Source organism: Marmota flaviventris, chromosome 8 (assembly GCF_047511675.1).
Source record: "Marmota flaviventris isolate mMarFla1 chromosome 8, mMarFla1.hap1, whole genome shotgun sequence".
Classification (NCBI taxonomy): domain Eukaryota; kingdom Metazoa; phylum Chordata; class Mammalia; order Rodentia; family Sciuridae; genus Marmota; species Marmota flaviventris.
The window spans coordinates 120516350-120539597 of NC_092505.1; the positions used below are offsets into that span (position 1 = coordinate 120516350).

General features: G+C 39.0%; 1 protein-coding gene across 1 annotated transcript in view; it reads right to left on the minus strand.

Annotated features, from left to right (window-relative positions):
• The window catches only part of Pls1 (plastin 1), an 84985-nt gene extending 69864 nt beyond the window's left edge, over positions 1-15121 (minus strand). Inside the window, exon 1 of the mRNA XM_027933913.2 lies at positions 15058-15121. The gene's annotated coding sequence lies outside the window, so the exon portion shown is untranslated. The remainder of the gene's footprint in view (positions 1-15057) is intronic.
• Positions 15122-23248: the final 8127 nt, after the last annotated feature.

Genomic DNA, 23248 nt, shown 5'->3' on the forward strand with positions numbered 1-23248 from the left:
TCATTAGAAATTATTTTCTCAAAGACTATGGAAAAATTCACAATATTAGATTTGAAAAAAGGAGGTTATGATATGCACAGTATGTTGCCAGCTTTGTTCAAAGTACATATCTATGCAAAGAAAAGAGAAAGAAATCAACAGTGATGTTAAATTCCAACCTGCTTCCTACACATAATGTTGGATAAAATATAAATCTTTAATTTTTCAGTAGGAATTTGATCTTGAGCAAGCAAAAGATATTCCCCAACAGGAGACAGGAAGTGGGAAGATGAGCAAAAACAAGTCCAAATTCACACCTCCAGGGAGAGGAGCTGAGGCCTCAGGCCCCCAACACAGGGGGAAGATAAAAAGCCCCACACCAGGAAAGGGCAGTCTTCTTTATAAAGAGGGATGCTCACTATGGACGACAGGGCAAAAAAGCCCATGATAAATCAGAACCTCAAACCTGCCCTAGGTGTGAGCAGGGGCCTGAGTTCACACCACCTCCTCTACAGAAACCCAGAACACAAGAAACCATTGACAGCACAGAGACCTGGCAAAGGCAGACGGAGAACTGCCTCATGGGAAGATCTCCACTGTCTAGGGACCACCCTGGACTTCAGCTGAAGGCCGGGCTCTGAAGAGGAGCCCAACGAAAATTCCAGATCATTTAAAAATCAACATGAAAAGCATCTACATAGTTTCAAACTGGGAATCATGAAAGAGACTTTGAAATAAATATGTCTGAAATGTTCAGAGATAAAAGAAGGAATTCATTCATAAATAATGAACCAGATTTTTTTTTTTTTAAACAGTATATGTGGCTGGGGTTGTAGCTCAGTTGTAGATCACTTGCCTAGCATGTGCCAGGCACTGAGTTTGATCCTTAGCACTGCACAAAGACAAATAAATAAAGGTATATTAAAAAAAGAAAAGAAAAAAAAAAAAAAGGATAGCCAGGCATGGTGGTACATGCCTGTAATTCTAGCCACTCAGGAGGCTGAGGCAGGAGTATTGCAAGTTGAAGGCCAGCCTAGGCAACTGGGTGAGATCCTGTCTCAAAATAAAAACTAAAGGGCTGGAGATGTAGCTCAGTGGTAGGAAATTTTGCATTCAACCCCTCGTGCACTTAAGAAGTTTACATTCCTAAAAATAACTTTTTGAAAAATGGCAGGGATAAACCTTGATATCCTACTAGCATAAATCCAACTGGCATCTCACGAACACCTCTGCAACCTAGCCACAGCCTCAAAGACCTTCCCACCGCAAGCTCCATGCACACACTCCAGACACACTGAGTGTATCAGCAGGCCTAACAGATGTCAGGTTTTTCTTAACACCGAGCTCTATACTCACCTTTTCCCTGGAAGCCCTTCATTCTTTTTTCAGCCTTTAAATCCCAGGCAATCATTCTCTGGTCAGATATTATTTCCTTTAGAAAACCTTCCCCACATCCCTCAGCCTGAATGCACACCTGTGCCCCTCAGGGATGCCAAAGGAACTGACTGAGCCTTCTGGTCAATGTGTGTGGACAGCACCTTGTGTTTGGCCCAACAAGGACAACGCATCATTGGAAATAGAAATACCTTTATTTTATTCAAGTCATCTCTGAATCCTAAAGTGTCTAACACACTGCTTACCCAAAGTTAGTGCTCAGTAAAAATGTGTTTTATGGACTTCAGAACAGAAAGTTCCTCAAACCCTATCAAAAAGCTCAAGGTTAGTCTGTCTGCTTAATCCAGCTTTTCTTCCTTGTCTTGGAGAACTGAATTAAATTCACCTGTCCACTGGGTTGTGTTTTGTTTGTTTTTAACATCTGCTTAAACAAGACATCGCAAGGTTTTGGGGATTTGGTTTTCTGGTTTTGTTTTGTTTTTAAGTACTTGGGATTAAACCTGGGTCTGGGTGCACCTTACCACTGAGCTACATCCCCAGTCCTTTTCATTTTTTTAAATCTTGAGATGGACAAAGTCTAGCTAAGTTGTCCAGGCTGACCTCAATCTTGAAATCCTCCTGCCTCAACCTCCTGAGTACTTTGGATAATAGACGTGCACCACCACACCCAGCTGACAGGGTATTTCCTGATTCTGCCCTTGTATTGTTCACTGTTTCTGACATGTCATGTATATAATCACACTCATCTTCTTTATCCTATAAAAGTCCTCCAGCAATTTTAATCCACAGCTTAAATCATTTTCAAATGAGCAATCAATCACAGTTTTTCAAGGCTTCCTTGGACATGAGAAATATAGAACTAGTAATATAAAATAAATCTCAATTCAATTAAGGAAATAACATATGACTACTTAGTATTCGATACTGTGTTAAATACTACAGGAGATAGAAAAGAAAGATATCTTTTCTTCACTCAAAAAGTTTAAGTTCAAGCCAGGTATGGTGGTGCACACATGTAATCCCAGGTTCTTGGGAGGCCAAGGCAGGAGGATCACAAGTTTGAGGTCAACATGGGCAAGACTCTGTCACAAAATAAACTAAAATAAAAAGGGCTGAGGTTGTAACTTAGTGATAGAGCATACCTGGGTTCAATCCCCAGTACCATCAAAAAAAAAAAAAAAAAAAAAAACTTTATGTCATTCACTTATCAATTCAACTAATGTTTTTTTTTAAGAACTAAGTAGGCACCCAGTCCTACATTAAGCACTATGAAGAGCATCAGGAATTTTTATTTCTGGTGTCAGCATCACAAACTAGTAGGGAGTATGTAAGAAAAAAAAAAAAAGCTAAACAAACGGCGATTTAGTGTAAACATAATCAGTAAAATTTAGCAGAAAATCCCTAAGTGGTGTCTGTCTGGTGTGGTTAGAATGCAAAGAATTCTGAAGATGGGAAAAGGCAGAGGTCTCTGCATACTCCCATGATCCAGAAGGTGTTCGAGAAGTGGGAACTGGGGAGAAACAAGTGTTATCTCAAGTAAAACAGAGTCAAACCACAAGAGTACCCACTGTTTTACGAGCTCAACCCCTGCCCTCCACCATCCCACTACTACCACCACGTGAACCCGAAGGGCATTCAGGGTCTGAATGGAGGGACGCCATGTGACCACAGACCTAGCAGTAATTCAGACACTGAGCAGATGCTAGCAGGAAGGGCCACTCACACCCAGGGTGGAGACAGAAACCAAGGTCTCAGCAGACACCAGCGTAACAGAAACAACAGCCCTATACTAAACTCTGTGCCAATACCCACGTTGTGATGCCACCTGAAGAATACAACTGAATTCAGCCAACAATGACTGAGTTGTACCCTGCATGTTTTACCCCAGGGAAGGCTTCCACTATACGGGGACTAATGATAGCATTACGTTGTAGTCCCCCCCCCCCAAAAAAAAAGATAAATGCTTGTTACACGCCAAAATTTTAAGACATACAAGTATTTATTATACACCTAAATTCATCATTTCCAGAAGTTTTAAAAAATATATACAGTGTATCATTAAATTCCAAAATGAATACTAAGGAAGTATGTGCTGTGATTTGAATATGAGGTACTCCTGAGTTAATGCAGGAAGGTTCAAAGGTGAAACAACTGGAATTGAGAGCTATAACCTCAACATTTCATCCTCGTTTGAATAGACTAACTGGGTGGTAACTATACTCAGGTGGCATGTGGTTAGAGAAGGTGGGTCACTGGGGGTGTGCCAGTGTGTGGCCCCTCCCCACCTCCACCACCCAGCTGCCATGAGATAAGCCATGATGTTCAGCCTCACTTTGGGCCCAGAGCAATGGACTCTGCCAACCTTGGATTAAACCTTTGGAACCATGAGCCAAAATAAACTTTTCCTTCCCTAAATTGTTCTCCTTGGGTATTTTGGTCACAGATTAACAGTGGTCCACTTTATGTTTTGAATATAGCACTGCCTGGTCTGCCATTTCAACTTATTTTTGGAAGAACAGGTTTCTTTCTCTTCCTCTCTCCCTCCCTTTCCTAATCTCACCCCTGCCCTAATCTTGAGGGAAGCAGGATTACCTTTCTGAGGACACACCCACCATGGAAATGAAGTAATTCTGATTTCAGGGATGGCATGAGAAAAGTCTAAGAAATGACTGTCTCCCAACTTAACAAGTTAATTGCAACCTCAGACAGGGGACCCCGTTCCCCCTGATGGGGATAGTCACTACGTCAGGGAAAGGAGTCCCCATGTTTCTCCTTTGCTAGCAAAGCAATACAACTTCATTTTCCTTTTTCTCACAACCTAAGGATGGAGCTTGCAGTAACAACAGTGACACAAAGCTGAGCAACACAGAAATTGGTACTGAGAAGTGGGGTTGGTGCTGTGATTACTATCACCACATGGTCCAGAAGCCTTTGCAGCTGGTTTGCAGGAGGAGTTTGCAGGCTTAATGGGCAATTCTGATGGGGGTTCAGAAGACCTCAATGCAGATAGGAATGCAGACTATACTCATGAGATTGCATAGAGAACCAGGGGTCTACTGGGAATTGGACTAGAGGCCACTTATTTTATATTCAAAAAACTTATTCACATTTTCCCCATGTCTTGAGACTGTGTGTGACACTGATCTTAAAGGCAGTGGACTAATTAACCTGGCAGAGAAAATTTCAAGGCAGCACAGCATGAAGTCAGTAGCAGGGATTATGCTGACAGTTTTTAACCAGATTTGCCAAGAGGATTACAAGCAGAAAATAGAGCTGAAGGATTTTTAAAACTTTCAGTTTGGCCAGAAAAGTGCCTCTAAAACTGAGGCCAAGGATATGCTTGTTGTACAGATTACAGCCCCTAAAGAGATGCTAAGTACTTTGCACAGAGCGCTAGAAAAGATGCCTCAAGGGTATCTCAGGAATTTGCAAGACCACAGCACCACAAGCTCAAGGGTACAGAAGGAAAAATTCCTTTGAGAAGAGATCTTGGAGGCACCCACCATGGCCATGATGTTCGGTCTCCATTTGGACCCAGAAAAATAAACTCTGCCAACCTTGGACTAAACCTCTAGAACCATGAAAATAAACTTTTCCTTCCCTAAATTGTTCTTGTTGGGTAACTTTGATCACAGCAACACAAAATTGACAAAAACAATATGCCTCAGAGACAGACGGTCTAGCTACAGATTTAGATTATTCACAAAGCAGGCACATTTCTGCCAGCCCTGAAGTATCACCATTGTGCAATGTTAGGTATTTCCCCCCTCTTGTCCTCAATTTAATACCAGAAGCAATAATTTCTATTTTATATGGTTGTACCTGATCAAATGGGAGAGCACACGTGAAGGCCAGGCACTAATTTATGAACTCTTTTAGGAGATTAAGATGCTTAAACTCCCCTCACCCCCCAATACTGGGGACTGAACAGAGGCTATGGATGTAGTTCAGTGGTAAAATGCCCCTGGGTTCAATCCCAGCACCAAAACAAAAAATGAAAAAAACAAAACTCTGCCATGTTTTGTAGTCTCAACCTACAGGCCAAACTCACAAGCTCAAGCAATCCTCCTGCCTCAGATTCCTTAGTGATTGGGACTATAGATGTATACCACTGCACACAGCTGACAATTAACCTTCAAAGTGAGATTACTGGATCATATGGTAATTCTATTTCTAATTTTTTAAATGTGATTACTGATTAAGTCTCTCATCCTGCTCTGCTGTTTTTGTTTTTTATTTGTCCTATCTATTCTTTGTTTTATTTCTCCCTTTTTTCTTTTTCTTTTGGAGTACCCAAATATTATCTATAATTCCTATTTATCTCCTTTCTTGCCTTCTTAGTTGTAACTTTGTTATTTTATCAATTGCTTTAGGGTTTATAAATATACACATTTAACATTACAGTTTATATTCAAATGATATTAATCCATCTTACATCTAGTATGAGAAAGTTACAGTGATTTACAGGTTGAGCATCACTACACTAAAAATCCAAAATCCAAAATCCTTCAACCAATAAAGTTAGAATGTTCAACAGGTAAAGTCTATGCAAATACTTCAAAATATGAAAAACTATGAAATCTGAAACATTTCTGGTCCCAAGAATTTTAGATAAGGGATACTCATCCTAGACTTCCATTTCCCCCTCCTGGCCTTTATACTATTATTATCATATATTTCACATGTGTTACAAGTGCCATACTACATTTTATTATTTTCATTTAAATTATCTTTTAGTATCAAACATCACATAGTACTCCACAGAGACAAAATTTTTATGTTTTTATCAGTTAAGAAATAAATTTAAATTTTTAAAAAGCTAATTATCTTGTGAAGAGATTTAAAAAAGAAAAAATCTGTACTGTTTACCCATGTAGCACCATTTCTGATGTTCTTCATTCCTCTGAATAGGTCTATACTTCCATACAGTATCATAGGCCTTCTGCCTCAAGTACTCCCTTTAACATTACTTGTAATATAAGTCTATTAGCAATGAGTACTTTCAGTTTTTAATGTTTCAGTCTTACTTTCTAAAAACAATGGAATATGTTTTTGTTGGGTGTGGAATTCTAGGTTGACTGTTTTTCTTTCATTACATTAATAATGTTCTCCCATTGCTTCATCCGCACTGTTCCAAGAAGACATCTATATCATTTTTACCTTCCTTCTTCTGTATACATCTTTTTTTCCCCCTATGGATTATCTTAGGATTTATCTTTTTAATTGGCTTAAAGTAATTTCATTATGATGTGCTTTGATACAGTTTTCCTCATATCTTTTGCTTAGAGTTTCATGGATCTGTTGGTTGTGGTTTTCATTAAATTTGGAATGTTTTTCAAATATTTCTTCTGCTCTCCTCTCCTTTAAAGAATTTAGGTACATGTATATTAGATCACTTGACATTGCCCTTTGGATTTACTGGATTCTTTTAATTCTTTTCTTTTGTTTCATTTTTGGATAATCCCTATTGCTGTATCTTCAAAGTCACTAATCTTTTCTTCTTCAATGTCTAATCTGTACTTAATCCCATCAAATGTTTTTTGTTTCTTTGTTTTATCACAGATGCTATAGTTTTATCTCCAGAGATTCTACTGTCTTTTAAGATACTTTCTATATCTACACTTAATTCTTAAGCAAACCGAATCCATCTATAATAAATTTTTTAATGCCACTATCTGAAAATTCTGTGCCAGTTTTGATTGATAACTTTTTTCCTCACTCTCATTATGGGTAACATTTTTCTGTTTGTTTGCATGCCTGGTAATTTTTTATTTGATAACAGGTACTATAAAGTTGACTTTAACCCTAACACTAAATTTACCATCTTATAATTCAGTAATTTATATTCATATTGTTGTGTAACCCATCTCTAGAATTTTTCCTCTTGTAAATGTAAAACTCTATATTCATAAACACCAATCTCTGCCCCATCTGCTAGCCCTTGGTATCTACCTCCTATGATATGACTACACATTTTATATGAGCAGACTCATTCAGTATTTGTCCTTTTGTGCCAGGCTTATTTTGTTTAGCGTAATGTCCTTCAGGTTTGTCAATGTTGTAGCATGTGACAAGATTTCCTTTTTAAAGGCTCTGTAATATTCTATGTGTGTATATACCACTTTTTCTTTATCCATTCATCTGTTGATGAAAATTGGGTTGATTCCACCTCTTGGCTATTGTGAAAAACACTGCAATGAAGATGGGTGTACAACTCTCTCCTCAAAATCCTACTTTAAAATTTTTTGGATGTTTGCCCAGACGTGAGATTACTGAATCATATGGTAATTCTATTTCTAATTTTTTGAGGAATTTCCACACTCTTTTCTATAGTGCCTGCACTATTTTATACTCCCAGCAAAAGTTCACAAGAGTTCCAGTTTATCTGCACCCTCACCAACAGTTGTTATTTTCTGTTCATTTGATTGGCCATCCTAACTGGCATGAGGTAATGTAATGATAGTTTTTATTTGTATTTCTCTTATGATATTGAGCAAATGAGGAAGTGGGAGATGACTTTCTTCTTTTTCCTCAAGATCATTTTTGTTACTCAAAATCCCTTCAGATACTATATGAATTTGGAATATTTTTTCATATTTGTAATTTTTCAAACAAATATATCCTATAAAATAAAACTTTTTTTTGGGGGGGGGTACTGGGGATTGAACCCAGGGACCCTTTACCACTGAGCTACATGCCCAGCCCTTCTTATTTGAGACAGGGTCTCACTAAGTTGCTTTGGACATTGCTAATTAGCTGAGGCTGGCCTTGAACTTGAGATCCTCCTTCCTCAGCCTCCCAAATTACTGGGACTATAGGTACACACCACTATACTCAGCTTAAAATAATGCCCTATTCTTGATCTTTGTTCTGAGACATGTTAAATTACTCAAACGATTTTATCCTTTGGAATATTCCTTATAAGTTTTGTTCGGCAGAACCAGAGGGGAAGAGGACTTGTGGCAACGTCTGGCTGCATTTTTTACTTCCACCACAGAGGAAGTGTTACTGGTATTTAAGTCCAGCATTTCTACAGTGCTGAGGTTGATGTTTCCGAGGACTCTACCTAATAACCTGTACATTACTACTTTTGCTGTCAGTCTGGTTGGTGGGAAGAGGCATCTTTCCTGTTCTGGTGTGAGTGCCAACCATGTTCCTTCCGATCTTTCTAGATGGTTCTTTCCCATAACTCCAGGTAGTTTGCTATGCACATGATCAGAATTCTTCTGAATATGTGCCACTCTTATATAAATTATTTCAAATTCTAAAAACAAGTTCCCAAAATAGTAGTTGTTACCTCTATTTTTAGCTCTTCAATGTTAACCAACTCTCCCCAATACCATTCAGCACTGGGTTCATATAAACCAGATGACGGTGTCAGAGTTCCAGTTTCCACTATTCCATAAAAGGGCGGGCCCAGGAAGCTTCTCCTCTGGTCCTGCCATGAGAATTTAGTCATTCTGTTTACAGAATGAGTCTGACCCTATAAAATTTTTGCAATCTTACAATACCTTAGTTAAGTCAGTGCTTTAAAATAACATTAACTGGCTGACCCAATTTTGTGTGTGTGTGTTTTAATGTGATTTATTTTTTCCCCTTCAGTATGTCTGTCCCTTCAGTGAGTTGGAATGTCTCAGGGCAAATTCACTTGAGATTTAACTCTTAATGAGAAATAACAATATAAACTGTGAAAGAAAAAAAAATAAGTTTGCTATTAAGAGAAATGAAGTCTCAAGTTTAAGTGCCTTCTCAATTATAAAGTGCTTTCACATGAGTTATTGTATCTGACTTTCACATCAACACATTAGGTTAAGCAGAACTGAACATAATACAATAATACACATATATAAGCAAGAGGAATAAAATAATACTATCCTACTACATAAACTATTATACACACAAACACACATGCACAATTTCTGCAGTTCTGCTACTTAACCCATTCTTATTCCTATTACTTGCATATAAGGAGACAGACTCAGAGAGGTCAGCCTGCACAGCCTAGGTCATCTGCTGATAAGTGTCAACACTGGTACTATTTTCTGTGTGCCTTAGTCCCAGTCCCAGGTACCTTTCAATATGACACACTTGCTTCTTTTTTCTCTTTTCTTCTGCAGTGTTGGGGGCACCCCAGGGCCTTGAGCATGCTAAGCAAGATCTCTACCACTGAGCCACGTCCCCGGTCACTACACTCACTCCTCAATCATCCATCAAGAGCAATGAATCCATGAAAGAGGTTCTCGGGGGAGCCAGGGAATCGTCTTTCTACAGGATATTCAAGAGAGCGATCTGAGCCTTTTTATGTAGAGGCTGAAATTAGATGACTCAGTATAGAGGCGTACAAAACAATTCTGCACATGGTTCTTTTCACTTTCTCAATTCTAATTGAACCTCCAATTTCCCCTTTTTTTCTAAGAATGAAAGTGCTATTTACTATATTCAACAAGAATTAAGTAATAATTTTGAAGAGATTGTTACTATTCAGAAGACACTGTTATCAGTACCTAAATCTGTGGAAATAAAGCATAATGGATCCAACATATTCAGTACTGTTAATCCACTACAGACTTTCATAGTAAGGTCATAAGATGCCGTGGACAGCAGAACACATATGAACATGACAAAAATCAGGTTGGAAATTAAACATCAATTTAGGTGAACAGAAGGTTCTATCTGAAATGCTTACATTTCCCCTACAGCACTGATTCGTAAAGGTTTTTTAATTTTTAACCTTTTTGATAAAAGGCAACGGACCCTACTCAGAAAGAAAACTGCACATAGATCTGATTCTCACCCATGATCTCAGATAGTGTCCGAACTACACAGGCCACCCACACGCCCACCGTGGACTTCGTAGAGGTCCAGGGGCTTGGGGCTGGCCACTCCAGCTGCAGGGATTCTAAACTCTTTCCTTGGGAAAAAAAAAAAAAAATGTCTTCAGTAATTCCTTGGAGTACATGTTCTCCCTATTCTCAACAAAATTCAACCTTTTTAGTGAAAAACAATCAGCAAGACTTGCTAGCATAAAACTTGGTCATCAACAGCTGGGCCTCACAAAAGGCAAACGAACACATACAACCATAATTCAAGTCCACTGATTAACAAACAATTCCATAGGAGGAAAAAAGAGAACATTCAAACATGGAGTCTGACAAAGATTCCCCTACGAGGGCCATGGTTAAGCCGAGTGACTGTGAAGAGAAAGAAGGCTTTTAGACAGTTCTGATTATGGCGTAACCAATATTTTCAAAATCTTGATTTAAAAAGCAAATCCCAATAAGCCTGTCATACTACTGAACCAAACTCTTTCTCCAAACAACTTCTAAGCCATGAGTGTTACTTATGAGGATGAGTTAACAGGCATGGATCAGTCCAAAAACAAGGTACAAATCTATCATGGGTAGAAAAATCTCACAACTCCCCCCCCCCCCAAACAAAAGCAAACAACCACCTTAAAAGCATCTAGTCCAACTTCCCCTTTTTACAGATGAGAAAACTCAGGCCGCAGCCTTGTCTCCTCAGAAGACTAGAGTCACCAAGAACAAAAGTCTCCGCCACTGCAGTACAAGAAATAAATACTAGAGCATCTTATGTTTATTTTTAAAATTAAAAATGGAACAAAATTAGTTTTACAAATATTTAACATGTATTTTCAGTATTATTGAGGTGACACCAAACAGTTAAAGGGATACTCCAGGAGAGGACAGGACACCCACAGAGGGAGAGGCTGGATAGCAGGCCATCATTCCTGCGCTTCAGTAATTTCTTGGAGCACATGTTCAACATTTGTGATGTCCCACAGTTTGCCTGTTGAGTGGATTCATGGATTATATAATCTGATTGTTACCAAACCTACTAAATGGACAAGTAGCTTTAAAAGATGCTTGGGGAAAAAAAAATACAGACTAAAAAAAGCACTAATCCTATAAGCATAAGAAAACAGAAAGGGTGACACCTCGAATCCTAGTATGCGTCTTAACCAGCTACCTTAGAAAACAAACTATAAACAAATTAACAAAAAAATTGCAAAATTATCAAAATGATATAAAATATAGTTTTGCCTTCATAGTCATTAACAATAAATAGCACCCTGTGTGTAGACTTCACCAGGAGATATTCGTTTAGGATAAAACAAGAATCCTTCCAATTAATATTGCATTTAAAAAATCATATTCATTTAAATTAATTTTTACATATGCCCTAGTACATGTAACACATACAGTAAGTGGAACACGAATATAACAATAAATTAACATATATGCATGTTGATATCCCTTATCTGAAATGCTTGGGTCCAAAAGTGTTTCAGATTTTGCATTTATTTTTTATTTTAGAATATTTGCATCAACATAATGAGACAGCTAGGGTCTGGTATGACAGAGAAGTGCCTTGGGAAACTGTCCAGGGCAAAATGACTTTCAGCTCCCCTACCTAATCCTTTCAGGTCCCTCCCTTTTGCCTGGCAATCTAAATTCTAAAAAGGGGCCCCACCTAAAAAGTTAAAAGGTTAACAGCTGGGGCTGGGTTGTGGCTTAGTGGCAGAGTCTTTGCCTGGCACATGTGAGTCACTGGGTTTGATCCTCAGCACGACATAAAAATAAACAAAATAAAAATAGTGTCCATCTATAACTAAGTTTTTTTTAAAAAAAAGAGATTAATTGTTGAATTATCTGTATTTACATTTATAGAATCCAGAACAACTGGTGACCTTTGTCCCTCCTTAGTCTTCAGCTCTGTGCATCAACTACTGCAAACATGTCAATTAACTTGCTGAAAAGTAATGTGTCTGTGTGAAAAGAAAGCACAGGAACTAGCCTCCTGAGTCCAGGTCCACTGCAATGTTTGGCTAGAGAAGAGGAGACACCCACCTGGAAGGAGGACCCTGCTCAGCCAGGCCTTCCTACCCACAGCTCACCACACCTCCTTTACACAAGAGCCTCTTAAAAGCCCCTTCCACTCTTGAGCTCCCAAAGATAGAGCTTTGGTGACAGCTCCTCTATCTTCGCAAGATTGCTAGTCCCTGAATAAACCTGATTCCTTCCTGCCAACTCCTATCTCCCAAATATTGGTCTTTAAGTGGCGAGCAGCGAGACCTTTAATCCTAGCTATGGTGGGACCCAAACCTAAACATGAAATTCGTTCTTTTTTTTTAGTTGTAGGTGGACACCATACCTTTATTTTATTTATTTATTTTTATATGGTGCTAAGGATCAAACCAAGTGCCTCACACGTGCTAGACAAGTGCTCTACCACTGAGCTATAACTCCAGTCCCTAAACATGAAATTGTTTTGTACTTCATATACACTGCATACACATAGCCTAAAGGTAATGTGACACAATATTTTATTATGCTTTAGTATGTGATTGTCACAGTCAAAAAGTTTTGGATTTTTTTTTTTTTTTTTGGTTTGGGAATGTAGTTTGATCGTAGAGCACTTGCCTAATATGAATGAAATCTGGAACATTTCAGATTTTTTTAAAAATATTTATTTATTTTTTAGTTTTCGGCGGAAATAACATCTTTGTTTGTATATGGTGCTGAGGATCGAACCCAGGTAGCACGCATGCCAGGCGAGCGCACTACCGCTTGAGCCACATTCTCAGCCCAACATTTCAGATTTTGGATTCTCAGATTCAAGAGGTTCAACCTATACCTTGAATACACACTTTTTTACTGATGAAGGAGATATGCATTTTAAAAAGTCCAGGGGCCACTGAGCCAGAGTTGCAGAGCCAGAGAAAACCCAGATCCCACCTCTACTAGATTAGGTGCAGGAATTAAGAATTCTTCCACCATTTGCTTCTAGTGGTTATGACAGCACCTCATCTGTCCTCCAAGACAGAACTGCCCATTGGAAACATTTGCTAGGAATGAGAAAAATGGAAACCTCAATTCTAACAGAAGAATGTGATCGGTAGCCAGTAAACTTATAATTCTTAAAGCAATTGAAGCCCAGAAATATTGAACTTTAGAAATTAAAATCAGTACTTAAAAGAAGAAAAAAGAAAAATAACAGGCCAGCACTCAGTGGAACATTCGAGAGTTGAAGGTACTTGCATTCACAGGGCATACTTAACCCCAGTGCTGCCCCATCCTCTACAGGCTCCTGTTACCAGGATCCTTAGCAACAGAACCTTTTACAGCACTGTAAGTTGAAGGACCTGGACTTTTTTAATGGCTAGATAAGGCCACACCATTAATAACATTTGTAGCTATGCAAAGTAACATAATAAGGGTAATCAAATATCATGCTTTGGGTGGTAAGCTGATCTAAACTGGGGATCATAAAGGAACGCTATCCCTTCCTCCACAAGAACGCAATTGAGCAATTGGCTGGCTCATTATGAAAGGCACCAAGGGAGCCTTTGTTGGACTCAAGGCATAATATAGGAGAGGCAATCCTGGTCCCTAGAAAAGCCACTAAGGGAAGTGTTTTTTGTTTTTTTTAAACTATATTATATTTTTTTTATTTCCATTGTGTTCACTGTACAGAATAAACTAGACACATGTGTTGGTTTCTCTAAGAAGACCCTATTTTACAACAAATAAATTTAAATGGTTCACAAAGCAAAACAGGTAAGTCCCAACTTTCTACTCAGGTTTGAGAATTCAGGTCACTGCACAAATGAAACATACAGAACTTTTAAAAAGGGGCTATTAAAAAAAAAAAAAAAAAACTCCTCAAGTCTTTAATTCTTTGGCACTAAGATCTATTCAAATTGCCAGTAGTATCAGTATCCAAGTTTCCTCGACATGTATCATTCAAGACCTTCTCAGCTTTACATGGGCTGGGAACTATTCATTTTCTGCTTTACTAAGAAAAGACGTAAAGAAAGATTCCCACGCCTTCCAGGGCTGTGGAAGGTAAAGACAAACAGCTTTTCAACCAACCTCAACCATTAAAAATGCTCAAAGTGAAAGGTGAGCTGCTTAGGTGTACACTGTAGAGGAGGAAACTCTAAAAGTCGTAGGTCCCTTCCCAAAATCAATAAAATGGTGGGGGAAAAAAAAAATCTCCTAAGCCAGGATACTATCTCCTGGTTCTTAAAAATGTAGTAGAGCAAAAATAACAATAGAGAATTCTCTTCAATTGATTTAGATATCTGCTTTACTCTCCATACACTCAGGCAAAACCTTGTCACATCCTAGAACTGGAGATGCTCTCTATGGTCATTTGTTTTACATTTCTGTGGAATCTCCTTAGGAAAAGGGAAGTTTGATTATCAATAATTAAACTATAAACTGGAAGAGCTGTTTCATCAGGCTTACAGCAATAATGCAGGTTCACTCTGGATTGGCCCAGAAAGAGCATATTCAGTCACTACAGATTTTTACAAATATTTTATATCCATTTCTAAAAGTAAAATTAAATCCAAACCAAGAATTATGAATTTAACATAATCCAACTTTGAGTACACCAAAATAGTCCTTCATTATCTAACAAATAGTACTATTACAGAAGAAATAATGTCCAAAAGAGTGAAGAGAGAATTAAGAATTACATGACAATCACACCAAGGTTTGTATTGATTATGCAAAGCCACTTTGAATCTCAAAGCCACAAAATACTCAAAAAGAAATACTGTGAGGCACTTTAACTCAATTTAACCACTTTTTGAAAAAGCAGCAATAGGATCTGAGAACATAATCACTACTGACTACTAAGGAAAGATCTACATACCTGCTTCTGCTGATCACCTGAGGTTTGAAGGTCCAGAAAAACAAACTGAAAAGTTTAAAATTCAGCCTCCCTTAGCTGTGCCTTGCTTCTGATACTCCTCTATGGAAAAAGTCAGTGTTTGACCAAAGAAAACAGGCAACTAACCCCACACTGAGGTGTTCTGCCTACTACTACAGATTTTAATCTCTAAAGAACTTGGTCTCAGTAGAAAGGCCAACCTGCAACATGGGTGTGGTGTGGAACTATAAAAAAAAAAGACAACTCATGAGGCAAAAATGTAGATGTTGTCACCATTTCTATTTGAGTACAGCTCAGATGCTTAAAATGCATTCCTGTACTCACTTTATCTCTTAAGACTCTATTCAACTAGGTTTTCTCCCTATGAATTTGAGACTGTCATATGACCTCTCATTATTTTTTTATAAATATTATTTTGCTACTTTAGTTTTATAATAGTAACATTATTTTCACCAACTGAAGAACCACTAAGCAATCAAGCATACATTGTGACTCCTAGATTTAGAAAACAATGTTAAACTAAAAAATGAAACAAAATCCTATGCTTAGACTACTTTCAAGAAAATTACCTTTGAATAGAACTGGAAACCTTAGATAGAACTAACTACACAGTATTAAAGCTAAAAAGCACCTCAAGGGTGATAGTGCAATTTTACTTTCTAAGTGAGTCAAGAACAAGTTCACTTATAAACACCATAATCTATGTTCACTGAGTGGTTAAACCTCTGAAGAGGAAGTCTGAAACATCCTTTATGATGCCTCCATAAAAGTAAAGAATGAATTATAAAACTGTTTCAGAAAGTGAAAGAAAAAGTTAAGGGTTTTGATCTTATGAGTCAATTGAAAGCCCAAAGTACATAAGATTCCATTTACAAAAAATCCTAGAAAACACAAATGATCCATGGTAACAGGCAGCAGACCTGTGGTCTTCTAGTACGGAGGCAAAGGGAGGATTGGCAGGCAAAGGGACATGTCACCACCGGCTATTAGGGGCGACATCCTGTGGGTGTACACACCTGTCAAAGCACGGCTAACTGTTCACTTTATATGGAGCAGTGCATTATGCTTGTATTATACCTCGATGAATGCTAAAAATACACACAAGTGCTTAACTATTTAAAGGCTTACTCTTGCTCCATATGGCCACAAGCTGGTAGACTTAGGAACTTTACCACGAAACAAGTTAGGCATAAATAATAAGGAAAAATATTCTGTCTGTGTGGTTCAGAGACAATCCAGATGAACTCTGGAATACTGAGGGTGTTTTGTTCATTTATAGGACTTTTTTGTTTTTGTTTTGTTCGCAGTACCTGGGATTGCGGGGCATTAAACATGCTAGGCAAGCACTTTCCAACTGAGCTATATCTTGAGCCTTTTTTTTTAAATATTATTTTATTTGTTTATTTGTATGTGGTGCTGGGGATGGAACCCAGTGCCTCACATCTGCTAGGCAAGTGCTCTACCATAGCCACATCTTAGGCCTTTTTAAAAGAAATTATTTTGCTGTGAGACAAGATCTCACTAAATTGCCAAATTTCAAAACTACAATCCTCCTGTCTCAGTCTTCTTAAAAACTGGGACTATAGGCGTGCACCACCACACCAGACCTGAGGTTCTCTTTACTGGGCTTTCTTCAACAAAGGTTCAAAGTATATTTGGGGAGTACAGAAGATGTTGTCTTTGGGCATTCCTAAATGGAAAGTTGAAAGAGGTGACAGCTTTTCATCGTTATGACCAAAATACCCAGTAAGAACAAATTAGAGGGAGAAAAGTTTATTTTGGCTCATGGTTGAAGAGGTTCAGACCATGGTCAGCTGGCTCCATTTCTCTAGGCCTGAGGTGAGGCAGGAGACCATAGCAGAAGGGTGTGGCAAAAGAAAACCCTTCCAGGGCATGACCCCAGTGATCTACTGCCTCCAACTAGGCGCCAGGGTCTCAGGAGTCCATTCAGCTTTCAATGGCGGTCAGAGCTTCATGGTCCATGCCTGGGTCAGGTCTGATCCATGAGGTCAGAACTCTCATGATCCAAGCATCACCTAAAAGCCTCAACCCTGAACTTTGTTACATCGAGCACCATGCTTTCGACATGTCCTTCAAAGACAGGACATTCCAGGTCCAAACCATAGCAGTGACTTCTTGCATTGAAAATTTTATTATTTCAAGAAGACCCTTCACGGATGTCTGTGATCCTGCTGCTATTGTGGGTAACCCTGCTAACTAACCTTCCAGAGAAAACATAGATTATCTGTGTTTGATTTCCCCAAGGACTTTTCTTCACAGGAAAAAAAAAAAAAAAGTCAATTTATCTCCCTTAGGTAGTCCTTTCTAAATATGGATCCTGCATGATTATTTTCTGATTTTTGAAAAATAATATATAAAATGAAAAAATTATAAAATTAAAATCGCTCTCAAGCACACTATTCAGAAATAACCAGAGCTAGAGATGTTATAAATTTCCCATCTTTGCTCTATGCACCTGGGTATACTTTTTTTTTTTTTTTTTTAAACACAATTGGTATTTCCTATGTTTTACCTACCATGATTAAGAAATTTGGTATTTCATGAGATATTTTTTGAAAACATTACTTTCATGCTTCATAGTAGAATTACAACTCTACCATAACTAAAGGACTCAAGTTGGTAACTAAGCCAGTTTCCAGCGGACGTGTTCCTAGAAATAATGCTTCAGCAAACATCCTTGAACAGAGAAACTGGATGGGCAAAGGAGGACATTATAGCCCTGAATCCAATTTCTATAAGATTTTATCTATTTCATTTTGTTATATGAATTTCTATCTTGTTGTATAGGGATATGGTGGATAATTAAAGTGTGCATTGTGGGACAGCCAGTTGTGTTGATGACAGAAACTATGAGCCTCAACCAAAATTCTAGAGAAAATATGCAGATTTGATCTCAATTAAAAATATGATGAAGAACTGGGCCTGGTGGCAAGTGACTATAGTCCCAACTACTTAAAAAAGGATGAAGTAGGAAGGTCACTTGAGCCTGGAAGTTCAAGATCAGCCTGGTCAATTCAGCAAGACACCACCTCAAAAACAACAACTACGTAGAAAGTAACACGTGCCAAGTCATTGATCAGGACCAAGAGCACGGTGTATGGCGTAGTCGTAACAACCTTTGGATATTTGAGATGAAAGCATTTTGAGTGATCACAGGAACTCAATAAGTATTAGAAAACAAACCCGGAGTTAAAGTTGTATATGTAACTCAAACTATTTGATAAAGCAAAAACAATTGGAAAATAATGCTCTGTTTCATGTTTAAATGTATCCTCAGGACAGATGCAAACTCACATACACTTAATTGGAAATTTGTATTGCCAGGCGGGTGGTGCATGCCCATAATCCCAGGGGTTCAGGAGGCTGAGGCAGGAGGATCACAAGTTCAAAGCCAGTCTCAGCAATTTAGCAAGGCCCTAACCAACTCAGGGAGACCCTGTCTCTAAATAAAGCATAAAACAGGGCTGAGGATATGTCTCACTTGTTAAACGCCCCGGGGTTCAATTCCCAGTACCCCCCCCAAAAAAAATAAATAAAGTATTGTTATAAGATCAGTAAGAATATATTTTTTTATCTTAAAAACAGTCCATTTCTCAAACTTCTAAAATACTAAGTAAGTGATTACCCTTGACAGTGGCACCAACTAGAAGGAAGCAGTAGGGTTTCTTGGGTACTAATAATAATTCCAATTTCCAGATGTGGGTACCAACTTTGTGAAAGTAGCAGTTTGTAAATATATGGTTTAATGAATTTTTACAATCTGTATTTTTTTCCCTGCATATAGAGCATAAGTCAATTAAAGGTTTTGAAATGGAAATAAAAAAAAAATAAAAGTCCATTCCCTTGCCCCCAAAATACTAGATAATCTGACCAAATATAAATTCACATAATATTCAGTAAAATATGAACTGGAAACTTCATCTCTAACATTCCCAGTTTTACTCACGTACATTAGACATTCTTAGCAATCTTTTAAGAACATTCTAAGGAACAAATACATATATTTTTCAAATTCTGGTGTATTGATAATATAATCCATTACCTCAATTTAGTAATTCCATTAGTGGTTACTGAGTAATTATTATGTCCAGGATGCTGCAAGGGCTTCTCTAACACTTCACAGGTTTATGAAGGAAGAGATCACAGAGAACTCAGAAAGAGCCAGATGCCAAGGATTCAGTTTATTTTAATTTAACTATCGGAAAAAAAAATGAGTAGATGCCATACTTTTAGCATCGTGGGAAATGTTTCCTAAAATAAGTGGGTGTCAAAGCTTGCCATAAATATGAATTATTATGGGAGTAGACAGAGGGTAGGAATGAAGGTGCGGAAGCCGGGAGCACATGGCAGGCCACGAGTGAGCAGAGCCAAGAAGCTGGCTGCCCGCGGGGCCTATCGCACAGCCATTTTTTTTTTTTTTCCTGAATCTAAATTACCAGAGAAGCAGGCATCATGTAAATTCCCTCCCTTTCCTACACACAAAAGCAAGGGTTGTCGCAGGTCTGCTGGATGACAAGAGTCCCAAGACAGCCTGAAGCTAAACTTGGCTTTGAAATCTGGCCCTGAAATGATTTTCATTTAGAACAACACCCAGCTAAGTCCCGTTTTCTCAGGTATATTGATATGAATGGTTGTAGTCATGCTGGCAGTAATAACTCCTGCTGTCCTGTCAACAAAAGCACACAATATGACAGGCAGGAAAATATCCCCAAAGATGTCTAGGCTCTAACTCCCAGGATCTATAAATAGGGTACTTTAAATGACAAAAGGGCTTTTGCAGATGTTGATTAAGGGTATGGGCCTTGGGATGGAGCAGATTATCCTGGATTATCAACCTAATCACATGAGTCTTTAAAAGCAGAGAAGCTTTCCTTGCTGGATCAAAGGGAAGAAACAGGAGGAGGAGGGGGAGGAGGAAGAGGTATTCAAAGTGTGAGGGGACCTGGACCCACTGTTCCTATCCTTGAAGATGGGGAAAAAGGCGGGGGGGAGGGAGCACATTAATAAGAATACAGGTGGCTTCCAGAAGCTGGGAATGGCCTTCAGCTGACATCCATTCAGAAAACGGACCTCAGGCCTATCACCACAGGAAGTGACTACCACCAACAACACAAGCAAGCCAAAAAGAACATCCTTCCCTAGAGCCTCCAGGACTGAGTGCAGTCTTGCCAGATCGGCTGACTCCTCTGGTGAGACCTACATCAGGCTTCCAACCTTCAGAACTGGACGATAACAAATTTGTGTTGTTTAAGTTGCTGGATTTGTAGTAATTGTTATGGGAGCAATAGAAAGCTAACACAAGGGGCTGGGATTGTGGCTCAGCAGTAGAGCACTCATCTGACACATTCGAGGCCCTTGGTTTGATCCTCAGCACCACATAAAAATAAATAAACAAAATTAAGGTATTGTGTGCAACTACTTCTAAAAAATAAATATAAGAAAAAAAAGAAAGCTAACACAAACTCAGGCAGTTGCATTCCAGAACAGAATGTTCTTCATCACCTTGGCTTTGGATTGCCCAATAAAACAGAACAGCTATCCCTGGAAAGATGCAATGGGAGCAGGCAGAGTATGTTTTGGGAAAGGATCAATGTAGCCTTAAATAAAATTTCCCTTCCATTGCATACACAAACATATCAGAAATTAGGCAAATTTTTAGTTTAGTAGCTCAAAAAGAAAACCACCACAAAAAATTTAGAGTATACAAGATTCTGCCAGTAATGAGGAGCAGAAGTATCTTTGTCTCAGCTCTTCTAAGAGACTAGGGCCCAGAAATTTATTTTAGTGGATGTGAAATGCTACCCAGCAATTAGGCACAGTGCTCGTTAGCATTACTAAGATCAACCTGTAGAGCTATCTTATAGATTCCTCAACTCCAAAGATTCTCATTCAGAATTTTCAGGGTGGGACCCAGGAATCTGAATAGGATCAAAATTTAGAATTTCTGAATGGCTAATACTGCTGAAACAAACCCTTCTTCCACCAATCCCCTGAGACCTCTGCTATTCTGACCAAGAATCAAAATCCATTTCTTGTTAGGAGTTAGCCTGGGCACTAGCGTATCTGTCAGAATGAATGGTTAAGGACCCAGCTTTGACACTAGCAGACTTGAATCTGCTGTGGTCTCCTGTTGATGGGATGCTTTGGGCAAATCAGCTAAGTTCTCTGTGCCTCAGTGTTCTCTTCTGTACAAAAGGAATGGAAGACCTAACTACCTACAATGTGGTTAGGACCGACTTAGCACAGCTCTTGGAACAAAGTGTTCAGGTACTGTGATTATCAACACTACTCCAATTCTAGAGCAAAATAGTACATGCAGAGGCAGCTTGAATTCTTTAGCATTTTTCATTCCTGTAACAGTATCTGGAAAGGTTAAATATGTAATGGAAACAAGTTTCCATTCTAAACTGCATGGAATTCAGAGTGTTTACAAGAGGTTGTATTGTGGCAGTGGGTAGGGTGAGGGGAGCTATCCTGATCACCTTGAGGCTATACCCAAGGAGGCCTAATTTTAATCCAAACCCCTGAACAGTTAACTGGAGCAAAAACATATTTCTTACTCACAAATATTTAGGAAATGTATTCTTTCTTTTTTTTTTTTTAACCTGAGAATATGAAATACCAACTACATGGATGGTTGAAAGTTCCTGCCATCTCTAAAGCTATTTTATCCACTGAGCAGGCAGACCTCTATTCTGACTCAAAGACTGTTGAAAGTGAAATTGCTTGACTAGCTCAAGGTTATAAAGTACATTAAATAACCCCAGCTGCCAGTTGAATATGAAGGACATAAATAATCATGTCACTGAACAATAAGCACAGTCCTATAACACGAAAATGAACAGATACAAAAAGCAAATCGCACAGCCGATACTATGACAAATGATACTACCACAGTCGAACGGCCTATAGAAAAATAAATCAGAGAATACAATTGTAATGAAACACAAAAATAGGGCTGGGGGTATAGCTCAGTGGTAGAGTGTTTGCCTAGCATATAGGAGGCCCTGGGTTTGACTCCTCACACCAGGGGGAAAAAAAGAAAACACACACACACACACACAAATAAATAAATAATAAGTGATCAATTGGGTATAAACAACGATGCTGGATGGAATGCAGTCCTACTTCATGATTTCCTTTCTAAAAGGTTTTAGTCTTCATTCTTTCCCAGGTTATGTCCATTCCTTTGTCATTCTTTTTTTTTTTTTTCTCTCTCTCTCCTTTATCATTTACAGAAAAGAATAGAAAACATTAGCAGATGAGAAAGGGGGCATTTGAAGAAAGTCCTTCTCAGACTACTGTCCTGTAGACCACAGGGGAGGGTTATTGTTGGGAAAGGATCCCATCTGCATAGTTTCATGAGGGTCTTGTGAAAGCAGCATCCTGGCCTCTTTCTCTACACAGCTTTCTCACTGTCCCAAGCAGGGGAACTGATTTATCTCCCCGGGGAGACCTGGATCCACAGCACCTCATACCTCCACTGCAGCCATTCTCAAACTTCAACTGCAACAGAATCAAAGGGAAGGCTTGTGAAAACACAGACATCTGCTCCCATCCAAGAGTTTCTGATTCCATTGGTCTAGAATGGAAACCAAAAATCTCCATTTCTAACAAGTTTTGAGGTAGCGTGGAAGCTATCTGCCTGGGAACCACCTTTGAGAAAGGCTGCTATTACAAGTGGGGCTGTAGCTGGGAGCCAGCTTGCACATGTCCAGCTTAGGAATCAGAGCTGGAGGGAAGGGAAAGTACCACCCTTGGGAATCTCCTGGAGCCTGGAGAAGCAAGCAGTCGCAAAGCGGGCGGGCATCAAGGGGAAACCACCCCTGACCTCCACAGCAGAGATCTTTAAGACTCCACAGTCCCTCTCTGCTCTCTGGGACACACAGGGACATGCAGAGAACAGGTGTTACCCCTGCTCCCCAAGTGTGCGGCTCCAGAGAGCAGCTCTGAAGAATTCCACACCCTGACGGCCGTGACATGGGCGTCTACCTGCTCCTGGGATTACACAGCTGCAGAGAGGACATGCTCTAGGGAGCTCTGCATTCTGCCCCAGCTGTTTCCTGCACAGGAAGCTGCTGAGATTCCAACTGAGTCCAGCCACAAATCACTGGACAGCCACCTGGAGGGCACCACAGGGGAAAGCAGAGAG